Source organism: Vigna umbellata, chromosome 4, assembly GCF_029865625.1.
Source record: "Vigna umbellata cultivar VRB3 chromosome 4, Vumbellata_1.0, whole genome shotgun sequence".
Lineage (NCBI taxonomy): Eukaryota > Viridiplantae > Streptophyta > Magnoliopsida > Fabales > Fabaceae > Vigna > Vigna umbellata.
In genome coordinates, this window is record NC_142168.1 from 62,658,148 (window position 1) to 62,669,424 (window position 11,277).

Below are 11,277 nucleotides of genomic sequence, written 5' to 3' on the forward strand. Positions count from 1 at the left end.
CTAAAAAGTTATTATAGTCTAAAATAAAACAACTTAATAATTGTTTTTTAAATATGCGAAGTTAATTTACGTTTATTTCCAATTAGGAAAAAAATTAAAGGAATTTGAATTTATGAAAAATTGTTTTCAATAGTTTTGGAATATAATTAAATTGATGATCATTTCTAGTTTTTTTGTTCCTTTAAAAAACTGAAAAATAAAATAAAAATTAAAGTAACAAATGTACATAAATATGTGATCCAGTACTCTCTCACTAAAGTTATATCAAATTGTAGTAAGTTAACTAACAACTCATATAAGCATTTTAAATAATATATATTTATTTATTTATAGTTTAATGTGGTGGAAAAATGAAAGGGTTTAATTGGATGATGTTGGAAAATGAAAATAAATAGACCACAAGTGAGAAAGAAAAAACACCAGGCCAAAAGGATAACACGTGGAACTGTACAAGAGACAACTAATTAATAGAAAGATAGGAATGGAATAATAGGAATAATAATATAAGAATGCGACTCCATCATCAGACACTGTTATTTTCCCCCCAAACAAATCAAAAACTAATTAATTACCACCCAAAAATAAATAAATAAATAAGAAATAAATAAATAATTAAATAAATAAATAAAACCCTGCCAGTGAGTGAGGTCAGGTTCATTTCACGCCAAAAAGGTGAAGGTGAATGTGAGAATCGAAGCCACTGAGTGAGTGAGTGAGTTTTTCGAAGGAAGAAGAAGATGGGTGGCGTGACTTCTTCAATGGCGGCGAAGTTGGCGTTTTTCCCTCCGAGTCCGCCGTCGTACAAGCTGGTGAAGGAGGAGGTCACGGGGCTGCTGCTCATGGAGCCTTTCCCACACCGCGAGAACGTGGAGGTTCTCCGCTTCCCCAACCGCCGAGGCACGGAGATCGTCGCCGTCTACGTTCGCCACCCCAACGCTAAGTCCACCGTCCTTTACTCCCACGGCAATGCAGCCGATATTGGTCAGATGTACGAGCTCTTCGTCGAGTTGAGCATCCACCTCCGCATCAATCTCATCGGGTATTTGCTTCACGCTTTCTAGTTCCCTCTCTCTCTCTGGGTTTGGGATGCTTGATTCGGGTCTGGTCGTTGATGTTGATGGGCTTGTTGTTCATTGGTCAGAGATGATGTGTTAACTTGAATCTTATCTGCTAGGATTTGGGGCTGTGAAAATTTCCTCTTGCGGGACCTGGTTGCCTACTGGACTAAATTTATCATTTTTTTGTGGTTCCTGTGTGATTATGTTTGGTAGATCAGGTGAATTTCGGAGTGTGGTATTCGATCGTTTTCAATGTTAATTGTACTCAATTTGTCAGCTAAATGACTGATTGCGGGTTGAGCCTTTCGGAAGGGACTAGTGTAAGTTTGAACCGGATTTTCGTCGAAGGAGATACCTTGTGGGGAAACAAAAAGGAATATGCCGACTGAGTGGGATGAATGTGAATTTGGAATTCTGAATATAGATAGCCTTTTGTTTGAATATTTGCTTTCACTTTCGGATGGGTTTTCTTTACCTTTGGCTGAAGTTTGGTAGAACGCGAGTCAATATGACGTTGGTAATAATCAGCTTAACATGTTCAGTAAATTGATGTGTTCATTAATTATGTTGGAAGTATTTCTTTTGGGTTCTGCTGGAAGTGACAGTCGTTTTTTTTCTCTCCAATGATAATAAAGTTCGTGTTTTGAACGTTTTGCTCTAGTATTTGAAAATCCCTTTGCTGTTATAAGTGATATTTAGATTGGTTGGTATGGTTGGGTTTTTAGTTTCTGAACTTTCCAAATTGTCATGTCATGTACGATTACAATTCCTCATGCTGCGATTGGTTTACCAGCAGTTCAGGGATTACAGCAACACCTTAATAACCAATGAAAGTGTAAACTGCGTCGATTAATTTAGGAATTCTATCAAAGAAATTTCAGTATTGAGTTGAACATCCAAAAATTGTCCATCAGATGTTAATGTATTGTGTTCAATTTACCCCCGAAACATCAGTCTTTGTTTTCTCTTTTGAGTGTTGCTTTCTTGTTGGTAAAATAATTGATTGCATAAGAGATGTTTTATTGAGCTACAAATGAGGAGGTCACATGACCAGAAATCATGTTTGAGACTGTACTTTATAGATCTTCTCCTTATTGAATTAATCTAAAGGACCTGCCCCCCAAACCAAGAAAATGATAAAAGGTTACTTGAAGTACTATGCATGTTTATCATTTATAGAGTTTATATGTTACTAACGTTTTCAAGCATATCGTATCAAACACATGCAGATATGATTATTCTGGCTATGGACAGTCATCAGGGAAGGTAACTGCTCTACTCTATGTACTTCTTTCTTGTTTATTTTATTCTGTCGTTCTCAGCGGACAGAAGCTTCATGGAAAAACTAATCTGGATATTTTTTACAGCCAAGTGAGCATAATACTTATGCTGACATTGAAGCTGTATATAAGTATCTTGAAGAGAACTATGGTGCTAAGCAGGAAGATATCATCCTTTATGGTCAATCTGTTGGAAGTGGTCCTACTTTGGATCTTGCTTCCCGTTTACCCCGACTAAGGGCTGTTGTTCTCCACAGTCCTATATTATCAGGGTTGAGAGTCATGTACCCTGTGAAACGGACATACTGGTTTGACATTTATAAGGTTAAAATTTTCATTTCTGTTTGCTTGGTGTCATTTGATTTGAAGATTATGATGTGGTGTGTCTGAGCCAGCATACTTCCATGTTGTTATATACAGACATTGATAAAATTCCATTGGTGAAGTGTCCGGTGCTAGTAATTCATGTAAGTATTCCGTGCTTATTGTGTTGAATTTTCTACTTAACTATTTTTATACAATCATTATTTCACTAGTTACTATTTGCGTAGCCCTTAAGATTGTGCATTGTGTGCTGGCTTGGTGTTCCGAGTGACAAATAGAATCTCTTCTAATACAAACAACTTGCACGTAACTATTTAGCATTTGCCTTTTTGCTGCTGACGTTTGTGATGAAAAATCATGAAATGTGTTAGAATTATTGGTTATTGTGTATGAGTTATGTGTGTTTAAGTTGTGTTTAAGTGTATGTGAGCTGTGAGTGTGTATGTGCTGTATCTGAGTGTGTGAGGTGTGTTCCATTCACTTAATCCTATAAATATAGGATTAAGGAGAAGGGTGTATCAACCAAGTAATATATATTTCCATTTTAACTAAATGCATTGATAAATGGGGAACAAGAGTATCACACGAGCTAGTTAACACAAGAAGTAGAAATATGTTCGTTGTTGCTGAATTTTCTGCATAAAATTTGAAGAGAGTCAGCCTTGTTGCAATATAAACTTTTTGAAACCGTACTTGTGAATATGGTAACTTAGCAAACATTGCTTTACTGTGGTCATAGTTTTGGGTAAGCATTCATGTGGCTTTACTAATCTCTGGTCATTCCCATACTCTCTTCAGGGAACTGCTGATGAGGTTGTTGATTGCTCTCATGGCAAGCAGTTGTGGGAGCTGTGTCAACAGAAATACGAACCTTTATGGCTCAAAGGAGGAAATCACTGTAATTTGGAACTCTATCCTGAATACTTACGACATCTCAGAAAATTCATATCCTCGGTGGAAAAGCCACCGTCCCAAAGAGTAAGTTTCAGGAGAAGCGTAGATAGAGTTGAACAATCCAGAGGAAGTACTGATTGCTTTGAAACACCGAGGAAGAGTACCGATCAGAGGGACAAACCAAGGAAAAGCACTGATAGGACAGAAAAGATGAAATTTCATGAATTCAAATTCAATAATACTGAAAAGTTAGAGAAGATAAGAGTCCAATTTGATCAGATGGAGAGGTCCGAAGAAGCGTAGAGTACAATGATAAATCAAGAAGCATTGAGTTCCAAGATAAATCCAGGAGAAGTGTCGATGTTCAGTTTGAGAGGCCACGAAGAGCATTGATTGGCTGGATAGAATTCCTGCAAGCTGAAGATCTTGAAGCATAAGTTATATTGGCACTGGGTTTGCTACATGGGAGGAAAAGGTACAAAGATACAACAGACACAGTTACTTACACTGGGTTTTAACTTAAGGCTTGCAGAATGCATATGCTACTCGTGCAATTTCATACTTTCATTGCAATGTCATGATTTGGATATGTTGGGACTTGGGATTTGTTATCCTAGTTTTTCATTGTATATTATTTGCAATTGAAGCGACTCTAACCTTGTTTTAGTCATGAGAAAGGAAATGAACATCATATCAAAAGGTGGCTGTTGCTATGATTTATAAAAATTCAAATGAGCGAATATCCTTATTTATTTATTTTGCATTCACTCTTATCGCATTAAGATATTTTAGTTCCAGTTTGGCTTAATTTTGCCGAAGCAGCAAGTTCGCATGAATTTTGACATTATTTCTGTTGCCAAAAGGGAAATTATAAGAAAGAGAAGAGCTCATTGACCATGTCATAAAAGTTTATGTTGTCGCATTGTAATTATTGAGATTCATCAGAAGAAACGTGAAATGCAAGCTACCCCTCAACTTTTGACTGATTTGTTAGAAATAGGCACTTTTTACTTTGAAATCCTCGTTAACTAATGAATCCTATTAAACCATCCCTTAGCTTAGATTTTTGTTTTGCTATAATTGGTGTAAGATAATGTTAGATTCTTTCAACTAATATAAGTTTTTTTTTTTTTTATTATGACAGTAGTCCTTCTCTGTCTACAAACATTTTCAACCCATTCTATACTTTGAAAAATAGTTTTTTATCATTTAAATTAACCTTTAGTTCTCAACGTTCTCACATAAATATATATATCAACAAATAAAACCCTAAAAAAAGTTCAGAGTACATATTGCGTGACTGAATGATGGTCTACACTTTTTGACCTACACTAATGCACTTTCAAATAATAATAAAAAAACCTAAAAAATACAGTTTAGAAACACTATGTTTGACAGATAGCACAAATCTGGCATTTTTAATATTTTTTAATACTACACATTTTTGCTGGTCCAACATGTGAGATTAATTTACATTTTTTATTCCTTTTGGAAACTCCCCGAGTTGAGTACAAAATTGAATGGTCAATCATTATTTGTTGTTGATTTATTTAAACGAGAGGTTTCAATAGCACTATGTGTCTCCATCCAGTTAATTATGCAATGACTTGAGAATTTTATTAAACATTATTTTTTTCAAAAGTTTGAGCTGTAATCTTAATAATCACTCAAATCTTCTTCCACACGGTCATGAGTGTTTGGAGGCATCTCCTTACTAATACTCATCAAATATTTTTTCATTAATTACATACATTTAATTTTTTATGATTCCGAATTATAAAGGTATATGTCATGAACTAAGTTTAAATTAAAACTATTTGTTTTAAAAAATATTTTAAGCAATACTAATTTTACCTAGTGCTAAAAACTTATAGCGGCCAAAAGCATAAATTTTGTTTTTCTTTGTTTAATAGAATCATGACTTAGGTTGAGGGACAGATATAAATTAGTTTAGAAAAACAAAGTCCGACTTCACAATGTTTTTTGGTTTTAATCCTTTTTAAATTCAAGAGAAAATTATAGTTTTGTTTTATGTTATTTCTTAGCTTTTTTTTTTAACAAATAAAAGTGTCCTTAAGATAAACTCATAAATTTGATAATATATTATCTAAGGACATATTAGATTAATTAAGTTAAGATAAATTATTTTATCTTATTTATATCTTTTATCTTAGTTGGTTATTAGTTCTTATGTGTTTTTATTATAAATAGAGTACTCTAGGTATATTCTACACATAGCTCTAATTATATTAGACATTTCTTATAAAAATTATGACCATTAGAAAATAAGACGTAACTTTGATAGTAAGAAAAAGAGAAAGAGTAAACAAGAGAGTGCAACTACATTGAAAAATATCTTTTGGAGATAAAAAAAAAAAGCCTTATTATTGTTATGATAAACTCATATAACAATTTATTAGTTATCATGTTAAGTTGTTTTTTTATATAAATTTATTTATTTATTGTTAATAGAATCACAATGTTTGAATCTTAGGTTGAAAGCTGCAGGGTATAGTTTCAATAATAATCAAATTTTGAAATTTGGTTTAAAGAACACCAAAAAAAAAAAAAAAAAAAAAAAATTTTTTGAAAAAAGAAAAAAAAAATCCAGTTCAAAGGAACATCGAATTTCAAAATTTGATTAATAAATTCAACGGATTTAAGATCTCACCGGATTTTGAAATCTAGTTAAGGAAACTCAGGATTTTAAACTTCGGTTTAAGATATCACTAGATTTTGAAATTCGGTTAAGCTTTTTCCCTAGTTCGAAATCCGGTTAAGCTTTCTCCCTAGTTCGAAATACGGTTAAGCTTTCTCTTGGATTCCAAAATCTGGTTAAGATTTCTACCAGATTTTGAAATTTGGTTAAGCTTTCTACCCTGTTATTATTACACAAGTGAGGTATTCTATGTTGATGTCATGTTGTGGGTGTTTATAGTTTAAGATGGAAGATTATTATTTAAGTTTTATGGAATCACAAATAAATTCCAACTTCATATTAGATTTCTCTTCTTCTATATATGAAATGTGCAAGAGAGATTACACAAACAGTTTTACAACTGATCAAAATTTTTTCATATGTGATGAGTTAATTCAATGGGTTTAAAGGATTACTTTTGATCTTAGTTTTGTTATTGTCATTATAAGAATTGATAAAGCTAATGGTTAACTTAGGAGAAAGACGTATGTATTCTTAGGATGTGAAAAAGATGAAAAATATAGGAAATACAAATATGATGTTCAATCTAGTATACATAAAAAAATGCGATTGTTCTTTTAAATTGAGAGGTAAACCAATTTATAATGAAGAAGGATTGATATTGAAGGTAATGTGTAGATATCATAACCATGATTTGTCACAAACTTTTATTGGTCGCCCTTTTACTAGGAGGGTAAAATCCACTGAACATTCATTGCTATTAATATGCCTACTAGTCAAGTAAAGCCTGCAAACATTCTCCTTACTCTTAAAGAAAATAATGAATGTAATGTGACGACAATCAAACAAATATATTATGTAAGATACACATACAAACAATCGTTGACTAGTTCTAGAACTTAATTACAACAACTGTTGATGATGTTAAAACGTAATAAATACATCTACTAGAGTAGATATGTAGACGAATCTAAGGTGGTAAGTGACATTTTTTGGACACACATTGATGCAGTAAAATTGTTGAATGCATTTAATATTGTTTTCTTGATGGATAACGCCTACAAAACCAACAAATATCCTTTGCCATTACTTGAGATAGTTGGAGTCACATCAACAGGGTTATCTTTCTTAGCTACCTTTATATTTTTATTAAGTGAAAGACAAAATAATTTCACTCGGGCACTGGAAAGGCTAAGAGGATTATTTATGACATCTAAGGGTGGTCCATAAGTCATTATTTGTGGTAGAGACCTAGCTTTGATGAATGTCATTGGCATTGAATTCTATGAATGTTATCATCTCCTATGTCACTTCAACATTTAGAAAAATGTGCAGGTTAAGTGAAAAATGTTAGTCGGGATGTTGTCATGAATGTTAACTCATCCTTGCTTGTTTATGTTTGTGCGATGATCGTATAACTCGTGTCGTGTTGTTATATGAAGGAGTTGATTTTACAAATGTTCTAATTGATGAGTAAATCAACTAGGGTTAACGAGTGTTTGGTGGAACTTTTGGGCTTATTGAACAAATTTGTTTATTTAATTATATAATGATTTTATTTGAAAGGTTTAAATTTTGACTATGGTTTAATTAATTCAAATTAAAAGAATAAAATTTTCTTTTTACTTCAATTTGAAAAGGTTTAAATTTTTAGCTTCGACAAATTAGAATATTTTATAATTTATTCGTAACATCCTAAAAATATTATCACACCTAGGTTTTCAAAAAAATTTGAAATCTTAAAGAGTGAGCTCATCTAGTTTTTTTCCTATTTCTCTATAACTTGTTATTCTATTGTGAATTGTTATTGTTATTGTATTATGAAAATTTTATGTGTTTAGGGTTTATGTAATTTTAATGTAGTTTATGAAAAATAATCTTAAATGATGAATTTATATGTGAGAAGCATATTGAGGTAAATTAGAATCTTAAGATGTTAATTTTTATATGAAAGTAAACTAGATGTTAAATAAAGGTTGGAAATAAAGTTTCGGAGAATAAATTTATATGTTTTAGTTTTTTTTTTTTATGAGCGGTTGAATATTAGGTGTTTTAAAGTATATATTTATGAAGTGTATTGTCCATGTGTAATTTTCTTAAAAGTGGCTTTGGTTTTATACTTCTTTGTTTTTTGTTCATTTAATTTTATAAGAAATGACATCTCCATAACGATTTTGGATTTTATAAGTATGAGTACGAGACGTTATATGCAGATACTTATTGTTTTATAAAATGTAATATATAAATTAACATTTGTATGAAGTGTTCTTGTAAATATTATTTTATTTAGATAAATATTTATGTGATGAATTTTGATATTAGTGTAGTTTATAAAAGTTGAATATGTTCCGTATTTTTTTTATAATAAATGGTAGTATATGTGTTTTCAGAAAATTATATTACAGATAATATCATATTAAATAATATAATTTTTACTTTAAAGTGTAGGATAATTTGGGGTTATTAGATAATTAATGCAGTATTTTATTATGCCATAGTCACGTGATAATATGATCTGTTCCATTAAGTTTTTGAGATGTTTATGAAGTTATGCATAATGTATGAGTAATTTTCGAAGATGAATTTTTTGAGTTGGGGAACGTAAGACCATAAGAAAAATAATTATCTAAAAAGGTGGTGGTGGACGTGAGTGTCAGAATTAAAATAATATAATATAAGTATTATAGAAGTGAAGTATACCATAAATGATTATAGTTTCTGGTTATGGGTTGATGGTCACGGGTTCAATTCTTAGTGTGTGTATAAGATATGTTTTGATTATATTAAATGTTTGTAGTATGTGTATATATTTATATGATTTGTTGTGCATGATTATAACAAAGATAATTGTAATGGCCTATTTGATTTGGTGTGTTTGTTTGAAACTTGTATGTGGTGTGTTTGAACTTAGACCTTTCTATTTTTATGTATATTTATTAGTTAAATCACTAGTACAAAAACAATGTATAATGTCAGTGTTTTTCAACCTTTAACCTTGAACTCGAAGACGACGTCATAATAGGAGATGTTAAATTGACGTCAAATTATACAGGCTGACGTCTTTTTAAGATATAAGATGTTGGCTCATAAGATCAACGTCTCATTTGTGATCATGGTTATTGCTTTTGTTGGATGTAATGGAAGAGATTTGACATCCACTATGACGTGGAATGGACGTGGGTCGTGCCTAGTGGCCGATGTCCCTCTCGTTAAGCCATAGAGTATTTCGCCCAACAGATATTTATTTTGGGTGTGCATTGGAAGGGATTTGACGTCGTGTAGTGTATAGGCCGACGTCAATATGGGTATATTGATGTCGTTTAGTGTATTAGCCGACATTAAGATCATTATTTTTTTAAATTGATTCATTTTTCTTAATTTTACCACACTTAAAAATTAGAAAACCATTTTTTCCAATGTATATATATCTAGAATTCATGTATTCACAGTTGAAACTATATCAAAGCTAAAAACTAAAACTATCAATATCAAAACAAAAAGAACTTAGTAAAGTAAACTATTTTATGACCTAATTCCATCTTTCATTAAGATATCCTCCCCATTCTTGTCTTAGCTTCCTTATTGTGGCATCTATCAATGAAGATGAATTGTTGAACCGCTACAAAATCAAGGAAACTTTACTATTATTTCATTCTAATGTGTAAAGTTCATTGAGATTTGTAAGATTTCAAATGTAAATTATTGTCGTAACAACCGGTACCGATATAGAGTCGCGCAGCGGAATAAAATATAGATAGCGGAAAACGTGTAACGATCACAACACAAGTTAAAATAGTCGGTTTCGAAAATTGATTTTCTTAGCGAACTTTTATCGAACAGTTGATGTGCTAAGAGTTTAGGGATCAAGAAAATCAACACAAAATTTTTATCCTGGCTTGAATCAAAAGATTCTACGTCTAGTCGTTAATCACTATAAATAGTGATTAACCTTTTTCACTAAAAATATAGTTGTACAGATTACAAGATAATGAAATGAGCAAAGAATAGAAAACACCTTCCTTCGACAAACGAACCAGAAGAGTGCAACAAGTAACTTCCTTCCACAAACGAACCGGAAGAGCTTCCTTCGACGCACGAACCGGAAGCAACAGCTCTGCCAACTTGAAGAGAACCGCTCCGTCCTTTGACACACAAAGCGCGAGCTTCTCCTATTCACAAGACCAGGCAAGATCACTCTATCACTTTGAGAACTTCCTCAGACAAACTGTATTCTCAAAATGGCATAGATTCTTTTCACTCACAGAGAGCTTCCCTTAGGCACAAAGCTCTAATACTCTCAAATGAAAAGTTCTTTCTAAGAGCTGTGAAGACCTCTATTTATAAGCCTAGTTTCGTGCAGGGTCAACAACTGAAAAGACATCTCCCAACTGCCACTGATAATCGATTATCATAAGTGATAATCGATTATTTGTGTCCGTTATGGGGTTTTCAAAAAAGTGATAATCGATTATCCTGAGCAATAATCGATTATTCCAGAGACTTGGACAGAATTAAATGAAACATTGATAATCGATTATTCTGTGTAATAATCGATTATTTGCGCGAGCAACTCTCTTCTAAATTGGCTCGTGATAATCGATTATTCCTCTTGATAATCAATTATTTGTGCAATGACTCACTAAATACGAAAACTTCTAAGAGTTTTTACATCATCACATTTTATCCTATACATTTGTTTCTACAAAATGCGTTTAACAAAGATGCATTTAGAGTCTTCAATTCTTCAGCTTTTATCATCATCAAAATTTCACAGTAGCTTCAAGATACCAATGCTCCTCATTGGTAACAATTATTATCACAGTCCAATCTTCTTTGACTCTTGCTTTGGTGATTGTCTTCATCCATGACATGATATAATACCCGCATGCCTAAGAATCTATTTGCTTATTACACTAAACATGGGAAAGAAAATAGGCAAATATGATTATTTAAATTCAACTACGAAAATTATTAAGTTAAAGATAAATGACAATTAAACAAGTTACATGCACCATAGTTGTATTATTGAAATGTTTAACATTCTTTCTCCACCAAAGACCTC

At 32.0% G+C, this 11,277-nt stretch overlaps 1 pseudogene across 1 annotated transcript; it reads left to right on the plus strand.

Annotated features, from left to right (window-relative positions):
• The first annotated feature begins 543 nt into the window (after window positions 1-543).
• On the plus strand, window positions 544-4,064 carry LOC148200851 (uncharacterized; annotated as a pseudogene). Its single transcript, XR_015786109.1, has 5 exons — window positions 544-1,039; window positions 2,288-2,324; window positions 2,426-2,662; window positions 2,734-2,805; window positions 3,461-4,064. The product of XR_015786109.1 is annotated as an uncharacterized LOC148200851 (transcript).
• Window positions 4,065-11,277: the final 7,213 nt, after the last annotated feature.